Raw genomic sequence first — 17,826 nt, 5'->3', positions numbered from 1 at the left:
GGTTAGGTAGAACAAAGGCAGCTTCATTTTCTCCTCCTAACTCCTATTTTTGCTAGGACTTTGCAGGTCACAGTGACCACATCCTAACCCAAGAAATGGACATGGTTGAGAAACTCAACGGCTGTAAACACCACCCCAGTGTTCCTGGATCTGACTAATCACAGATTGACCCACCTAGATTCCAAGGAGCAGATGAAGTTCTACCAGCTCCATAGTAACACGCACGTCAGCAGGAACTTTTAATTTTTATGAAACCCTGAAACTCCTTCTTATTTAAGCTGACATGGTTTTTGGCCTCAGCCCATCTGTATGCTAATAAAGACCATGATTTTACCTCCCTTGGCCTTCTGTGATTCCTCTCAACAAAACTAACAGTCTTCTTCTCCAAAACTCATAACTCCAGTCTAAAAATGTTAGATAACCCCAAATCAATAGTCATTCTGTAAAATCCCTGAAAAGTATGTCTCAAATTTCTCAAGGTCATAAAAACCACTGAAAGTCTCAGAAACTGTCACAACCCAAAGGAGCCTCACGAGACATGACAACTAAATGTAATGTGCTGTTCTAAATTGGGACCTGGAACTGCAAAAGAACATTAAGAGAAAACTAATATTCATTAATAAAATGAGTAAAGCATGGAGCTTAGATGATAAAAATGTACCTGTTCGTTCATCAGTTGTGACGAATATACCATAATAATGTAAGGTGTCAACAATGGTTTCCAGAAAGTGCAGAGTATGCAGGAACTGTCTGTGCTGTCTTTGACTTTTTCCTAAAAATCTAAAAGTACTCTAGAATTTAAAGCCTATTTAAATTCTAAAAAAAGTACAATGGAGACTTAGGCATATATATATATATGAACATTATTAATGGAAAGAATATTTGAATCTTGGCTTATAAATCATTAAAAATATTTAATACTCATGTAACATAATATTTCCTGTGATCTAGAGATTCAGAGTTAAAACTGAGAGTATGATCAAGTGATATGTACCCCCAAATTCTAAAATTGAGGGGCAAGATCTTCCATCTGAGATAGCTTACAAAGAACTGCAACAACAACAAAAAAAAGATTTTGCCAATATAAGTCCATTACCCACCTCCACGCTAAGAGAAGATTTAGAATTAGTTACAGGTATTGAAAAGGCCAGTATTCTAGGAGAATAGAGAAGTGACAACTATGAATGTGTTAATCATCCTCTCTGATCATGTGGAAAGAATCCCTTGTTTCAACAGAATCATAAGGGTTGGGGTGGAGGCTATCTCTGAAACAACCACAGAGAATGCCAATTGGAAAAAAATCAATATTTGGAACCTACCACATAAAGTAAATACAAATGTTAGAGTTACATCTAACAGTCAACAGAACCTATCTCTTATCCTTCTGTTCCAATTACAATGGCTGCATAATCCCAAATGAAAGAGGTTTTTAAAAAATCTTATTATATTCACAGATTCTGAAAGATAGAAATTCAGGAAAAAAAAATCAAAAGTACGAATGGCTTCTCTCTGTTCATGATATCTGGGAACTCAGCTGGAAAGACTGGGAGGCCGAAGTTGACTCCAGGCTGAGTACTGGGATCATTTACCTATTTATGTGGTGCCTCTGCTAAGATAGCACAAAGACTAGGAATACTAAATGGCCCTGCAGACCTACATGTGGCTCCTCCTTGTGGCATGGCTTCCTCGCATCTTAAGCACCTCAAGGAAGGCAGGAGCGATATGCTCAAGGTTTTAATCATAAGTGTTCCAGTGAGCAAGGTGGAGGGTGTATGGATTTTTATGACCAAGCCTCAGAGTCACATAGCATGACTTTTGTGAGATCGTATTGGTTGACACTAGAATTAATTTCCTTTTGGGAAAGTGGCAGTATTACATTGTAGGAAAACTTGTGGAATGAGAGACATGTTTATAACCATCATTGAAAAATAGAATTTTCCAGATATCCATTCCTTCTGCTTATGACTCTGGAGAGCCAAAAGAATCGTCAATAAGAGGTAAGGAGATAAAAAGATCAATAAGATACCTTCCAAATTTAGGTTTCTCGGCCTAATGAAGATTTAAATTTAATGCAATTTGAAGTTCTGAATATTGGGTTGGGTATTTCAGAAATTGAAATAAAGACTGCTTGCTACACAAGCTTCACAAGCTTTAAGAACTGCCTGAAATTTCATGGAAGGGATGAGTAGATTGTGTTTTTGGTACAGAGTGAAAGAATCAGGTTGTAGTTTTTCACCTGCATCTTATTTGGCTCAATTCGTTCAATATGGCCGTAGACAACCTGCATATATGCATTGCAGTATGCCATTTGTGTGCATTACAAAAAATTCAGTTTGTGGAGTTGATATGAACACTGTTCCCCTAGGGAATTAATTTTAGCCATATGTTAGGTAGAACTCAGAAATTAATTGCAAGGGAAAATAAACCAAAGATAATCTAAACTATAAGCTTTGGGACTTGATATTAGAAAATCATTTGGTGTATTAATGACCTTAACACTACTTTTTTTTTCTTTTAAAAAGTCTTGTTTTTTATGCAAATTTTATCTATTAAAAAGTTCAAAGAATATATTATGAACACTCATACACCCTTAACCTAGACTCAACAATAGTCAAACAATTGCCACATTTGTTTATATTTAGACCCATTTCATCTGCATCCACATCTGTATCTACTGGGCTAAGTCATTTGAAAAAATAATGATGCCTCTCCCCTTTATTATGTATTCCTTAAAAACAGTCATTTTCCTACACAATCTCAACACCATTAGTGCACTCAGGAAAGTTAACACTGATATATGTTATGTAATATGAATTATGTATACAAAATTTCTCAGTTTCCCCCTATAATGTTCTTTAAATTTTTTCCTCATTGAAGATATAATCAAAGACCATATATTAAATCTGGTTGTCATGTCTCTTTGTTTTTCTTCAATGCAATTCTTTTGTCTTTATTGATATATACTGCTCACAAAAATTAGGGGATCAGGGAAAGTGCAGATACTCCAATACTTTCAGCCTTTTGTATAGTGCATTTTCACCAATGAAATAAAAATTGGTTTTGCATCTCATCTGCATAATCAAACAACTTTCTTTGACTTGTTTGCTTTTCTGATGTTGTTTAATGAAAAAAAATCCAATGCCTTTCTTAATTGCTTCATATTCATTTTGAAATATCCCCTAATTTTTGTGAGCAATACATTAAAGTCAATAAAGTTCTAGCCAGTTTTTTTATTTTTTTTTATTGAATGACACTCAATTGAATTTTCCCAATTGTTTCCTCATGAACAGATTTAGATGAAATATTTTTGGCATGGATATTATATAGCTAATGTTGTTTCTTCTCAGGAGGCAAGAATAATTTGTTTCTCCCATTTTTGATGACATTAGGTTTAATCAGTTGGTTAAGGTTGGGTGTGCCAGATTTCTTCCTTATCAAGGTTTTCTGTGCCTCTGTAAATAAGTAAATATGTGATATTTGATACTGTAAAACCATGTACATATTCTATTTCTCAACAACTTTACAACCAAAAATACCGATTATTAAATTTGTGACTGTAAAATAGTCATTGTTTTTTCCAAGTCTATAATTCTTATTACATAGATCACCTGAAATACTTTGGTAGTCCTTTCTCTCTTTCTTCCCTGTTTATTTTTATCATAATTACTAAATCATGAGTTATTAACTCAATGCATTATATTAATTTCCCTCCTTATTGTTTGTTTTTTTTTGTTTGTTTTTTTTTTTTTAATTTTTTTTTTTTTTCCCTCCTTATTGTTTGGATACACAATCGTCCCAAATTTGGCCAGTGGGAAATCCTTCAGACTTGCTCCAATGCACGTCTGGAATGTCTCCATCAGTTTTCAAAGCCTTCTTTACTTTCTGACATAAAATGTTCCAGGCTCAACATGAAATTTCTCTCCACACACAACAGAGATCAGCCATTGATCCAAATAGGCCAAGTTCTTCTAGTAGGATTTTTAATTAGAAACCAAAATCAAGGTGCTAGGTATGCCATTGCTACTAGAAAACAAGCATTGCTTATTTGTTGGCTAGTAGATTCTGCTAAGAAGTATATATATTTTTAACTAATTGCCTTTTAAAAGACCAAATTCTTGATTTTCATTAATATTATTTCAATTACTAACAAGAGTCACGGAATCCCACCCTTTATTCTTTTTTGTTAATGAAGATATAATTTACATATAACATTGCATAAGTTTAAGGTGTACAACTTATTGATTTGATACATTAATATATATATATATATTTTTTTTACAGAGAGTCAGAGGGAGGGATAGATAGGGACAGACCGACAGGAACAGAGAGAGATGAGAAGCATCAATCATCAGTTTTTCATTGCAACACCTTAGTTGTTCATTGATTGCTTTCTCATATGTGCCTTGACTGCGGGCCTTCAGCAGATCGAGTAACCCCTTGCTCGAGTCAGCGACCTTGGGTCCAAGCCGGTTAGCTTTGCTAAAACCAGATGAGCCCATGCTCAAGCTAGTGATCTCGGGGTCTCAAACCTGGGTCTTCCTCATCCCAGTCCGACGCTCTATCCACTGTGCCACCACCTGGTCAAGTGATACATTTATATATTGCAATATAATTACCACAATAGCTTTTGCTAACATTTCTATCACACATAATTTTTATTTCTTTTCCATTTTTTTTTAACTTATCCTATTATATCATTTATGCTGAAAGGTAATTCCATTACCTGTATACACCAGTATCTGCTAGAGTACCGTCCCCTGAAGGAAGTGATTCAGTGTTATTCATTATTCCTTCCCATTTTACACATCGTTGATTCAATATATTTTTATTGTCTCTTCCACATAGGGTAGAGTCAGAGGAAGCTTCCAGAAGAAGTAAACTCATAATAAATAACTAAGATAAGCATGAAAAGTGATAAGTACTTATGCAAGGAAAGAGCGAAGAGGAATACACAAGGGAATACAAAGACTGCTCCTTGCAAAAGCTATATGAAGATCTGTAGGTGTAGAATTCTATTAAGATTGATTTAAAAAAAATAATTGATTATCCCAAATTTGGTAGAAACTAAGTAGACTCAGTCTAAGTGTATCTATGAAGGAAAAATACTGAGAGAAGGAGATATCAGGGAAAGTTTTCAGAAAAGTGCTATTAGACATCATTAGCCTTTTGATATGGGACATATTTTTGAAACTCTGAAAAACTTTAAAATATCCCTCAGAGAAATAGTAGATATATCAAAAATTTTCTTACTAAATTCTTCTCAGTAATTTTTTTCTTTTATAAATTCTTAAATTAAATATTGACTAGATACAGTATGATTTTATTAAACATGTATAAGGCAGGAAAACAGAACAAACACAACCACTTGGGTGCCCATGACTCAATTTAATGAACAGAAAGTTACCACCGTGTTTGAAGCCACGTGTATCCAGGACATGCCACTAATTGCCTCATTCCTTGGAGATATGCATCATTCTAAATCTATTTATTCTGTCCTCATATTTACCTCACCACAGAGTTAGTATCCCTAAACTATGCCTTGTTTAATTATGCATGGTTTGGAACTTGATAGAATTTAAACATACTCAGTGTATTCTTCTGCAGCATTCGTTTCCTAGAAACAATGAAGGTTTTGCTTCAAGTTACAGTACACTCATTTTTAACAATCTAAAATTTCATGAGATAAACACAGTACAATTTATGTATTTATTCTAACTTGAATGGATATTTGGTTTGTTTTGAGTGTTTTCACTATCACAAACAGCCCTGTGGTAAAGACTCTTATGCACGTATTCTAGACAAGAGCTTTACTAAGATCAGATTGAAATTGCTTAGTCACTAAATATGTGCATCTCAAATTAACCAGACAATATCAAACCACTTACCAAAATGATTTTGCCAATTTACCACACTACCACCTATGTATGTGTGCAGTTGCTCCACATCTTCATCAATGCTTAATATTATCCAATATTTTTAATTTTTCCACTGTGGCAAATATGTTGGGGTTTTATTGTGGCTTTTAATTTGCAAACTTCTAACTATGAATAAGATTAAACAAATTTCTTATATGCTATTAACATTGACTATTTGGGGTTTCTCTTATGTAAGAATTATTTAAGACTTTTATCTGAAGTTCTATTAAGTTTTTTTACTTTTATCTGAAGTTCTATTAAATTTTTTTTAATATTCTGGATACTGATATTTTATTAGTATGAATTACATGCATATATGGCCTATTGTGGATTTTCTGTTACCAAACTCTTTATGATGTCTTTTGATGAAAAGTTCTCAATCTAAATATAATCAAAATAATTTTTTTATTTATTGTTCATGTTTTCCCTCTGACTTGGTTTTTTAAAAATCCTTCTTTGTACTAAAAATCCTGAAGGTTTATAAAGAAAATCCTATAAACACTTATAAACCCTTAACTTTAATTCAACCTAAAGTTTATGAATATATTGTTTTCTTAGAGTTTTATAATTTTGAATTATGATGTAAAGTAGGGTACAACTTTATTTTTCCCATTTACATAGATCATTTTTTCAGATGTCATTTACTGAAAAGTTCATCTTTTACAACTATTCTGTAATGCCAGCTTAATTAGAGCAAGTTTTGATATCTGGGTAAATCTATTTCTGAAACTGACAAAGAATTTCACCAATTTGTTGATTCTTTTGCAAGATACTAAATTTATTACTATAATTATACAATAATTTTTTATATCTAGTAAGGCAATACCTGTACTTTTTATTTTTCATTATGGGCTTACTTGATCTTGTATTTTTCTATGTTTATTTTGGAATCAGGTTTTTAAGTTCTACATAAAAGCCTGCTGGAATTGTAGCTATTGTGGGTGAATTTTGAGAAGGTCAACATTTCTGTCATGTTAATAATCCAATCCAAAATGTTATATGTCTATATATTTACATAGATTTTCTTTTCCTTTTTTTTTGAAACAGAAAAAAGAGTAGGAGAGAAAGAAGCATCAACTCATCATTCCACTTAGTTGTGCCATCCATTGTTTCTTTCTTTTTTATAGTAATTTTTAAAAATTATTGTTATTTTATTTTTTTTATTCATTTCTTAGAGAAGAGAGAGAGAGACAGAGAGTGAGAGAGAGAGAGAGAGAGAGAGAAGGGGGGGAAGAGCAGGAAGCATCAACTCCCATATGTGCCTTGACTGGGCAAGCCCAGGGTTTTGAACAGGCGACCTTAGCATTCCAGGTCAACACTTGATCCACTGCGCCACCACAGGTCAGGCCAATTGCTTCTCTTAATGTGCCCTGACTGGAGCTCAAACCAGCACAGTAGGGCTCAAGGTGGCCACCCCAGGGTGGAGCTTGGATGACACTCTATCAACTGTGCCACTAGCCAGGGCTACATGGGTTTTCTTTAATGGCCTCCCATTAAGTTTTACAACTTTCTCAAAAAATATCTTGCTCAGATTTTGTTACCTATATTTCTAGCTAGTTTTGAATTTTTATGTTATTATAAATGGTAGCTTCATTTAAAAATACATTTTCTATACTATTGTATTATAGGAATTCAACTTGTTTTTATACTTTGATTTCATATATAGCAGATTTATTCAATGATGATTATGAATTTTTTTTTTTTAGTATTCTGTGTAGATAATCATATTGCCTAAATAATGAGTTTTACTTCTTCCTTTTTTTTTGTAACTAACTACTGCTAGGACCTCCATATAATTATATATATATTTTTTTAAATTATTAAGTGAGAGGCGAGGAGGCAGGGAGGCTGATAGACTCTTCCATGTGCCCCAACTGTGATTCACCTGGCAAGCCTCCTACAATGGCAATGCTCTGCCCATCTGGGGCTGCTGCTCTGTTGCTTGGCAACCAAGATATTTCAGCACCTGAGGCAAGACCATGAAGCCATCCTAAGTGCCTGGGACCAATTTGCTCTAACTGAGCCATAGCTGTGGAAGGGGAAGAAAGAGATAGATAGAGAGAGGGAGAGGGGGAGTGGTAGAGAAGCACATGGTTACTTCTGTGTGTCCTGACCAGGAATCAAACCCAGACTTCCAAACACTGGGCCAGTGCTCTACCACTGAGCTGACCAGCCAGGGCTTCATAGAATTTTAAATGAAAGTGTTGATATTAGACATCAGCATCTTGGACAAAGGTTTTTAACATAAGATGACTGCTATACATTTTTGTATTTATGCTTTTCCATTTCAAGGAAGTCAGTTTCTGGTCCTAAACGTTTTCCTCTAACTTTTTATTTAAAAAAATTTGAACATCAGAAAGGCTGAAAGTATAAGGCTGAAAGTTCAGTATACTATCTATACATTCTCTACTTTAAACATATTAAAATACTTATTTTATATTTTATGCCTGATCACTTTAATATTTATTTTGTGGTTTATGTGGTGATTCTTCTACTAGGAACTGACTTTAGGCTGGCCTTGGACTGTATATCTGGCTCACAGAGGAACAAAATTCAAAGCTCAAAGTATCCTGGTTCAGCAAATACTTAAGACATCAGTCCTTTGCTTTCCTCTAACTTCCCACTTTCACTCAGTTTATGGCCTCTAAACGTCCTTCATTCATTTGCCAGCTCATTAATTAATTTAAGGTGGGGTTTTTTTGCATTTTCACTAGACATTTTTAGTTGTTTTTGGTGAGAGACTCAGTCAGAAATGGAACTGATATATTCTTATGTAACACTTGGAATTACACACCAATACCAGTGTTCCTCAAAGCTCATTTTCCCTTTCTTTCAGGAGAGCTACTGGCACAATGGCTAAACTTTTCTTTCCCAGCTTCCGCACACCGTATTAGCTTCACAACTCCGAGTGTCTTAAGAGAGGCTCCTGACCTAAAAGGGCTATATAAATAAAAGCTAAATTCTAGTTTCAAAAGATGAACACTGACTCTCTGTAGAGAAACTAGCAAAAGTGAGCCGTCTGAATACAAAGATTTTCTAATATCTTCACCTTATCTCTCTGGGGATTTACCGTTACTGCATGAGGCAAGTTGTTTTGACATAGGACAACTTGTTCTTTTGAAGTACAAGATGATTTGCTGTTCATAATTGTTTTATTTCCTAGTCACTGCTGGCTGTTAAAAAAAAAAACCATAATTATACAGAAAGTTAAAATTAGAGAAATTGGAGCAAGAACATCTTCTCCTCCCCCTACACATATGGATGCTCAAACACGTTTCTTAAGCAGGCTATATGGCTTAATTGGAGCTAACCATGGCAAAATTGTGAACAATGTTCTGTTGATTTTCAGGACTCATCCTGCACTATGACACTCAAACATGGCCTATCCTAGACAGGTATTTATATACTCTCTGGGTCAAGAAGAGTGTGAAAAAGATGGAACTGTTCTGCCCCTGATTGTCACCTTTTTTTTTTCTTTTTACATTTTCTTTTTGTTGGTCATCCCTATCTCACTGGTGCATTATCAAATTCAGCTGATTTCTTTATATCAGCTCATAGTCTGATTTTGCTACAAATAAAGTCAACTAAAGATGAAGAGCTTCATGTTATTCAAAGACTAGCATAAGTATATATATTAGTTTTCTATTATGGCTATAATAGATGTGTGAACACACATTTACTGACTTAAAACAACACAAACTTATTCTCTTGTAGTTTTTGAGGTCAGAATTTAGAAATCAGAAATCTTCAAGAGCTAAAATCAAGATGTCTGTAAGACAGATTTTTTTTTTCTGCTTCAGGTTCTGAAGGGAGAATCTATGTTTAGTTAGTCCTCCCTGAACATCATGAATAGGTTCTTGGAAACTGCAACCTTAAGTGAAAGGACATATATGAAATCAATTTAATATAGGTTAATAGATATAAGCAAGAGCAAAATTTTTATGGCATATTTCTGGTCACAGAAAAATCAACAAACTTCCAAAAGACTCAAAACATTTTGAAATATTAAACTTAGAAATAAATGTGAGCTAGCCATACATTTAAGAAAAGTTACTAAAGACAAGTAAAAAATTACTTTCCAGGCCCTGGCCAGTTGGCTCAGCGGTAGAGCGTCGGCCTGGCATGAGGGGGACCCGGGTTCGATTTCCGGCCAGGGCACATAGAAGAAGCGCCCATTTGCTTCTCCACCCCGACCCCCTCCTTCCTCTCTGTCTCTCTCTTCCCCTCCCGCAGCTAAGGCTCCATTGGAGCAAAGATGGCCCGGGCGCTGGGAATGGCTCCTTGGCCTCTGCTCCAGGCGCTAGAGTGGCTCTGGTTGTGGCAGAGCGACGCCCTGGAGGGGCAGAGCATCGCCTCCTGGTGGGCGTGCCGGGTGGATCCCGGTCGGGCGCATGCGGGAGTCTGTCTGACTGTCTCTCCCCATTTCCAGCTTCGGAAGAAAAAAAAAAATTACTTTCCAGCTTGCTTATTCCAGTTCAAAATCACAGGTGGCCAGAGCCTATCCCAGCAGTTCAAGGCACAAGTGGGGAAACCACCATGGACAGGACGCCCTTTCATCACAGGACCCACTCACACCCACAGCCACACTCACTCAGACTGGGACCCGTTCGACACGCTGGTTCACTTCACTGTGCACATCTTTGAGATGTGGGAGGAAATCAGAGTGTTGGAAAAAACACAGGGACATGAGAACGTGCAAACTCCACATGGAGAGTGGCCCTGGCTGAGAATCTTTTTTTTTTTCCCTCATCACCATCATAGCAAAATGACATTTAACAAAATGGCATGATACATGGACGTGGGGTACTGCTTTTTTCAGTTTCTAGTGGCCTCAGCTTGTGACCCTCTCCTCTATCTTTACAGCACACTTCTCCAAGCTCTACTTTTGTCTGCCACTCACCTTCTCCTCTGCCTCAGCATTCTCTTGTAAAATCTGTGTGATTACACTCTCTTTACCGAGCTAATCCAGAATCAACTCATGAGCTCAAGATCCAAAATTTAATTGCATTTCCAAAGTTTCTTTAGCCATATAAGTAACATATTCAAAGGATCCAAGGACTAGGATGTGGACATCTTTCGGAGCACCATTATTCAGACTACCACAGGTTACAGTGCTGACCAGTTTCTCCCATGCTTTCTAATTCCATCTCCGTATGCCAGTCTGCAAGTGGATGTCACCTGACCTTGAGACTAAGGGCCTTCTCTTTAGTCCATATATACTTTCTAGGGAGCTAAGAGGGATTGTGACCATCAGTTACTTACTTCATGGATAAAAATAATCCCTAACATCCCTTATTCTAATAAATTATTCTTTTCTAATAGATTTGGGATAGCCAGAGTTTTATTTAGAAACTTGCCCAGTGATGATCTCAAACTCTGGTAGTTCATTGGTTAATTACCCACAAAGAATTTAAGGTAATTTATGCACATGTACACACACACACACATACACACACACACACATACGTAACACTGTTTAACATAAAAATATTTTAAAGTCTATTATAGGCAATATAACAATGGGTGTAGCACAATCTACCTTTACTTTCCTCTGTTAATGAACATGCTGATGACAATATAATGAGTTTTGCTTTTCTCTGATAATATTACTCAAAAACAATAATAGAAACATCCCTCATGGAAATAATTAAAATAGGACTATCTTCAAAGCCATAAAGTAAAGAAATCATATAAAAGGAGCTATTGATGATCTGTTTGTTGCTTATATATGTTTCCATGGACTTTGTCAATGTAATATTAATGCTGTTAATAAAAGCGAATGGTTTAAAGCTTTACTGGGGTGTTGAACTTCTTCCATACAATAGCCCTATAAGATAAATATTATTAGTTTATTTTGTACAATTTTCAAAAGGAAAAAAGTATTCAACCCTAAATTCAAACAATGTGATGAGAAAATATGATACTGCAATGGTTCATGGAAAAATAACTTTGACTTTGAGGCCTCTGGAAACAGGTTTTAATCACATTCTCTAGGTGTGAAGCTTGGGCCACTCTAGTTCCTACACTCACCTCTCAGAGCTGGGCCCCAGTGACTAATCCTGTCCAGATCCTGATCTTTGCTCTGGGAATGGTCATGTGTTTGCTCTGGTGAAAAGGTTAAGGAAAGAGGTATAATAGGTATTTAGAAAATAGTTCTCATACAGACACCTTTGGAAAGACTGCCATTTTAGACAGAAGACATATTTCAACACCTGTAAATCTATCTCAGCATAATTTCTGAAATGTTTGGTGCACCTGAGGTATTAAGATTTTAAGTTTTTACTTAGAAAATATTTAGATGAGTTAGTAATTCACACAAAAAGAAATAAAGCCTTTCTGAAGCAAGGGTTTCTATAATTGTAGTTTTAAAATGCAGTTGATTCTGACAGGTGAGTATCAATCATTTTAACATGCAATATCCATTTTAAAAATGTAATCCCTTAAGAAATTGCAGATATTAAATTTTTTAAATTGATTTTTTAGAGCGAGAGGAATAGAGAAAGAGAGAAACATTGATTTGTTTTCCATTTATTTATGCATTCATTGGTTGATTCCTGTATGAGCCCTAAGGATTGAACCCACAACCTTGGCGTATTGGAATAACATTTTAACCAACTGAGTGACCCAGGAAGGGTCAATATTGAAATTTTTTTAAACAGATAGAGTAAGAAAAAAGGGATGGAGGGAAAAAGTGAAAATGATGATGAAAAACAAAAGAAAGACAAGAGACAATGAGAATGAAGATGCTGGCACATTGGCCTATAATCCATACACAGGGGCTAGGACTTTTTAAACTGTGAGAAATTAAAGACAATTAAGCGGTCAGACATTGGTTAACTAGATGCTCACAATCCTGCTTTTTGTTTCCCTTGGCACCCAGAAGACCAAATTGCAGTTAGATTAGGGCCATATTGACCTTCTGGCCAATGTAACATAAATAGAAATGTTGACTGAGGCTGCCCCTAAAATCATCTTTGACAGCCCCAGCTCACCCTTTTCCACTTATTCAGGGACCCCAAAGTTATGGTTTTGAAAGGCAGCCTAACAAATTGGGAAGAACAGAATTACTGGGATACCCCTTGAAGGCCAACTACCAAGGAGATCCACCAGATCTGTGTCAGAATCTAATATGACTAAGACATACACCCTTATTGTTTTGAGAGTCTAAGATACTGGTGATGTTTGTTACAGTAACCAGCATTAATTCCCCTGACCAAAATAGTAGATGAGTCAGATTTGCACATTATTAAATCCCTCTGACAACGTGGGAGGATGGATTTGAGACTAAAACAAGATTAAAGACAGAGAGACCAACTGCACTGTTGCTGAGGTGGAACAGGCAAGACAGGAGAAACTGTGATGTATAACTGCTATTGAAGGAAAGCAGGCAAACATTAAAGGAAGAAAAATGAACACAACTATTGGATTGGTTGATGTCAGGATTAATGGAGAATCAAGGTCAACACCATGTAACTTAGTGAAGAACTTTGAAGGTCTGTGAAAGCACTAATTGAGAAACAATACTGAACAAGAAGCAACCTTGGGTGGTTTGGAATGCTCTATTTGAATTATGCTCTGTTCTTTTGCACTGCACTTGTCACATCTGTAATTTATTTCTGTAATTGTTTTACTACAGAATTATTAAACTGTGAAGCTTCATGCAGGTAGGAACTTTTCTATTTTTATATGACTTCCATTCCTGTTACCAAGTCATTTTCTGCAAAAAGTAGATATGCAACAATATTAATAAATAAATTAGTGAAAGAAAGAAGAAAAGAAAGAGCTGATAATGTGATAAGCAAACAACTGCATTTATAAACTTTAGAGAAAAAAATTGACATGGAAATTTATTATTCGAGTTCCTCAGCCTTAACAGGTAGATGAAATCCTGAGGGTGAAAGAAATGGTCTTTGGGAAAAAGAGAAATGAAGAACACCAGGAGTTGAGAAGAACACACACAGAATAAAGATGTGTATTATCCTTTTGTAGGAGAGGACTTCTTCACAGGCTCAGAAGAAAGAAATGGTTGAGACAAGGATTTGAAGATATATAAGAGTGTGAGGAGGACTGTAGCCCAGTGTAGGAAGAGAGAATGGCACCTCTGCATGAATTGACTTGTACAGAGAGGGAACACCTGTCTTCTTAGCCTAGAGGAGAGAGCAATTAAAGGTGGGTATGGGTAAATTTGTATGTAGTGGGAATTAATTTTGAAAGAGATTATAAAAGTGAGAGGTATATGGGTGGGGGCCAGGTTCTGAGGAGAATGGGAAAGGTTTGGAATAGTCATTGAGAAATAAACAAAACGTGCAGATGGAGAAAACTCAAATGGTTTCTAGACAGTACCTAGGGAAGAGTTGAGGTTAGAGACTATGTGTGTATGCAGCACAAAAGTGGGAAGGCCACATACAGAATTCTTCATTTATTCAGCAAATATTTATTCAGCACTGTGCATTATAAAGCACTATGCTAGTTGCAGGGACAAAAGTATGTTAATGATGTTAGTGCTTTGCATTTATTGTGGCTGAGGTACAATCGGTCATTTCAATGAAAACAAAACTTATTAGTTGGCTGTATGAAATTTTCCCTTTTCAAACTGTTGTTTTATTACAGTGGAACACATAGGTTCCTTGCTTTATTTCTCAAGTTAAAGCATTTAGTGTGTTCTCTCACTTACCTTCATTAAATAAATCACAGTGAGCCTGACAGAGTCTGGTAATGGCTGATGAAATCAGGCAGTGAGAGAGTCTGCATACTTTATCCTTCTGTGGCTCCCTTTCCCTTCCAAGGCTGAATTTTCTCTTTACCCATTCCCTTTCCCTCAAAGCAAATCTCCAGGTAAACAGTCTGATAAATGTGTTAATTTAGCATCACTGTAAAGCTGAGAATTTTTCTTAAAGATGCTGTTAGTTAGGGTTGAGGTTAGTTTTCTGGAGCTATCAAATTAGACCCCAAAAGCCCTGCTTGCTCAGTACATATGATAAGTCAGGGGTTGCTGGCTGGCAATAATACTTAAGATAATTTAATGTTTCATTTTTCCCCCAATATTGAAATTGCAGCATGAAGATGTTAAAAAGTTGATCAAATGTATTGGCTATTAAGAGACTAAGAATCCATGCCTCATTCACAATTAAATGATTTTCTACTGAACAGAATAACCCAGACCACATGTATTTTCCATTGTATCCAAGCATATTATTGACTTAATTTCATCAAAGTAGTTGGTTGGTCTCTAAAGGCATAGGGATTTTTTTTTCAGAATATCAGTGCTGCATACCAATATAAGAGAGAGAATGGCACCTGTGGATGGATACTTGCAGGAAAAATTAGGTGAGTATTTCACTGATAACATCATTTTCTATAATATTGAGTGTTGTTTTGAGAATGTTAGATAAAATTCTATGTTAAGATATGCAATTTGGCAAAAGGCTTTGGGGGAAAATTACTGAACTATAGTGGTGATTTTTGTCCTGCCTGTCTTATCTACCTACTCCATTAGTGAATCGACTTGAATGACCCATGAAATAGCAGAATGGTAATAACAGTCAATTAAACTAATTTCTAAATTCACCAACTTGCTTTTACCAAGGTCATCTAACCAAACAAGAATTCAGAAATATTAATATTATGACTCATTTTTATTAAATTATCTCTGAGGGCTCAGGAGAATGTAGTGTTGAACACCAAGCTGGTTTTATGTTTTAAATCTACTTATCTGAATCCTGTTAGGCTTATTAAAAAGCAACAGCCTGGGTAACCCAAATAGTGAAGGAAAAAATAGCATACTCACACAGTTGAAATAACTACATTTGATAATATATCTCTTCAGCACTAAGTGATTATTAGCACTCTTGCTTTGGTCACTTTTTGGGCATTGGAAGTTACCTGTGTTCTTTCTATGTGTCATCCCTTGACATAGTTGTATCTATATTATTAGTGCTGTTGTGTGAGGAATGAAAAAAAGTTTTGGAACCCATACTTTCCTGGATTGACTCTCTATTAATATTATATTTCGTTATTAAAATTATCACCATTGTAAGTGTAACTTAATTTTAAGCATATTTGCCTTATAAAATATTAATATGTACATTCTGGGCACGTTAGATTCTGCCTCGTCTCTTACATATCAATCTTTTGAATCCATGTATTCCACTGAATCTTCAAGAACTCTAACTTAGTCCAGGTTACTGTTGTCACTTGATTTACCACAACATCTGTCTATGTGGGCATCTTCCTCCAATTCATTCATTAACATTTTTGTCATTCAGAAGATGTTGCACACCTGAAACTTACACAATGTTGTAAGCCAATGTTTCCTTAATTAAAAATAACAATGAATAAAATTAAATCAGAAAAACAGCCTGACTCGATGGTGGTGCAGTGGATAGAGAGTCAAAGTGATACGCAGAGGACCCAGGTTCGAAATTCGAGGTGGCCAGCTTGAGCGCGGGCTTATCTGGTTTGAGCAAAAGCTCACCAGCTTGGACCCAAGGTCGCTGGCTTGAGCAAGGGGTCACTCAGTTTTATGTAGCCCTGGGGTCAAGGCACATATGAGAAAGCAATCAATGAACAACTAAAGTGCCACAACCATGAATTGATGCTTCTCATCTCTCTCCCTTCCTCTCTGTCTGTCCCTATCTGTTCCTTTCTCTGTCTCTCTCTGTCTTTGTCACACACACACAAAAAAGAAAAAGTTTCATTATTCATTCAGCACCCTATTTTTATTACCTACTATATACCATGTACTTACTATTCTAAGGACTAAGCAGAAAACAATTACTGTCATCACTGGGAAGTTTAAAGAATCTCTTTCTAAATTGCAAATCTACTTGTATTATTCTCTTTCTTAATATCTTTCTGTCACTACCCACAAATTCAAAATATGTTAACATGGGTGTCCTTCAGGATCTGGTTCCTAGTAACCTCTGTTCTTATCTCCCTTGATAAGTTAGAATTCCTAGTTTCAAACCACAAAAGCTGACTCTGGTTGAAGTTACAGGAGAGAAATGTATTTAAAGAACACAAGGTATCTCCTAAAATTGTTAGTATATTGAAAAACAAGGCATAAAGTTCAACCTGAAGAACTAATGCCCCAAATCTCACACAAGAATTGGCCTGACATAGAAATTTCTGCCAGCATTAAGCAGCACCAGATCTTGAATTGTCCTGCCACCCCGTAAGCCTCAATATCTCAATCCTGAAGCCACTTCTAGAACCAAGTTATTCAAATGCATATGACAGAGAAAGAGAGAGAGAGAGACTGATTCCTCTCCTTCCCTCTTTCAGCACTGACTTATGAGTTCCAGTCTGGCTAGGTTGAATCTGACTAGTGGAGATTAGACCACATGTGTGTGCCTTAGATAGAAGAGAGCCTGGGAATATAAATATCTACCATTTTCAGCCCATTTAGGGAGGGGATTTTACTTCCTACCAAGACTCATAAAATATGGAAATTCCCTAAACATCAAAACAGGCTTGAGATGGCAGGTGAATAGAGGAATATAAGTACTCTACATACCCCTACCATGCTAAGTTACATAGATAAATATATCAATGGAACCGAACAGAAAGCCCAGAAATGAACCAAGACAAGTATAGTTAACTGATCTTTAACAAAGGAGCAAAAGCAATACAATGGAGCGAAGATAGTCTTCAACATATGGTGCTAGAACAACTAGACATCCTCATGCAAAAAAAAAAATCTAGACATACACTTCACAAAAACCATCTAAAAATGGATCACAAATCTAAATGTAAAGCCCAAATTCTAAAATTTCTAGAACATAATATAAGAATTAAAAAATTGTACTCTACAAAAGACAGTATCAAAAGAATGAGCAGAGGTAAGTGACAGAGTTGGAAAAATATTTGCAAAAGCCATATCTGATAAAGGACTATTATCCAAAATTAACGA

Source organism: Saccopteryx bilineata, chromosome 6 (genome assembly GCF_036850765.1).
Source record: "Saccopteryx bilineata isolate mSacBil1 chromosome 6, mSacBil1_pri_phased_curated, whole genome shotgun sequence".
NCBI classification, from domain to species: domain Eukaryota; kingdom Metazoa; phylum Chordata; class Mammalia; order Chiroptera; family Emballonuridae; genus Saccopteryx; species Saccopteryx bilineata.
This window is presented reverse-complemented; position numbering follows the sequence as displayed.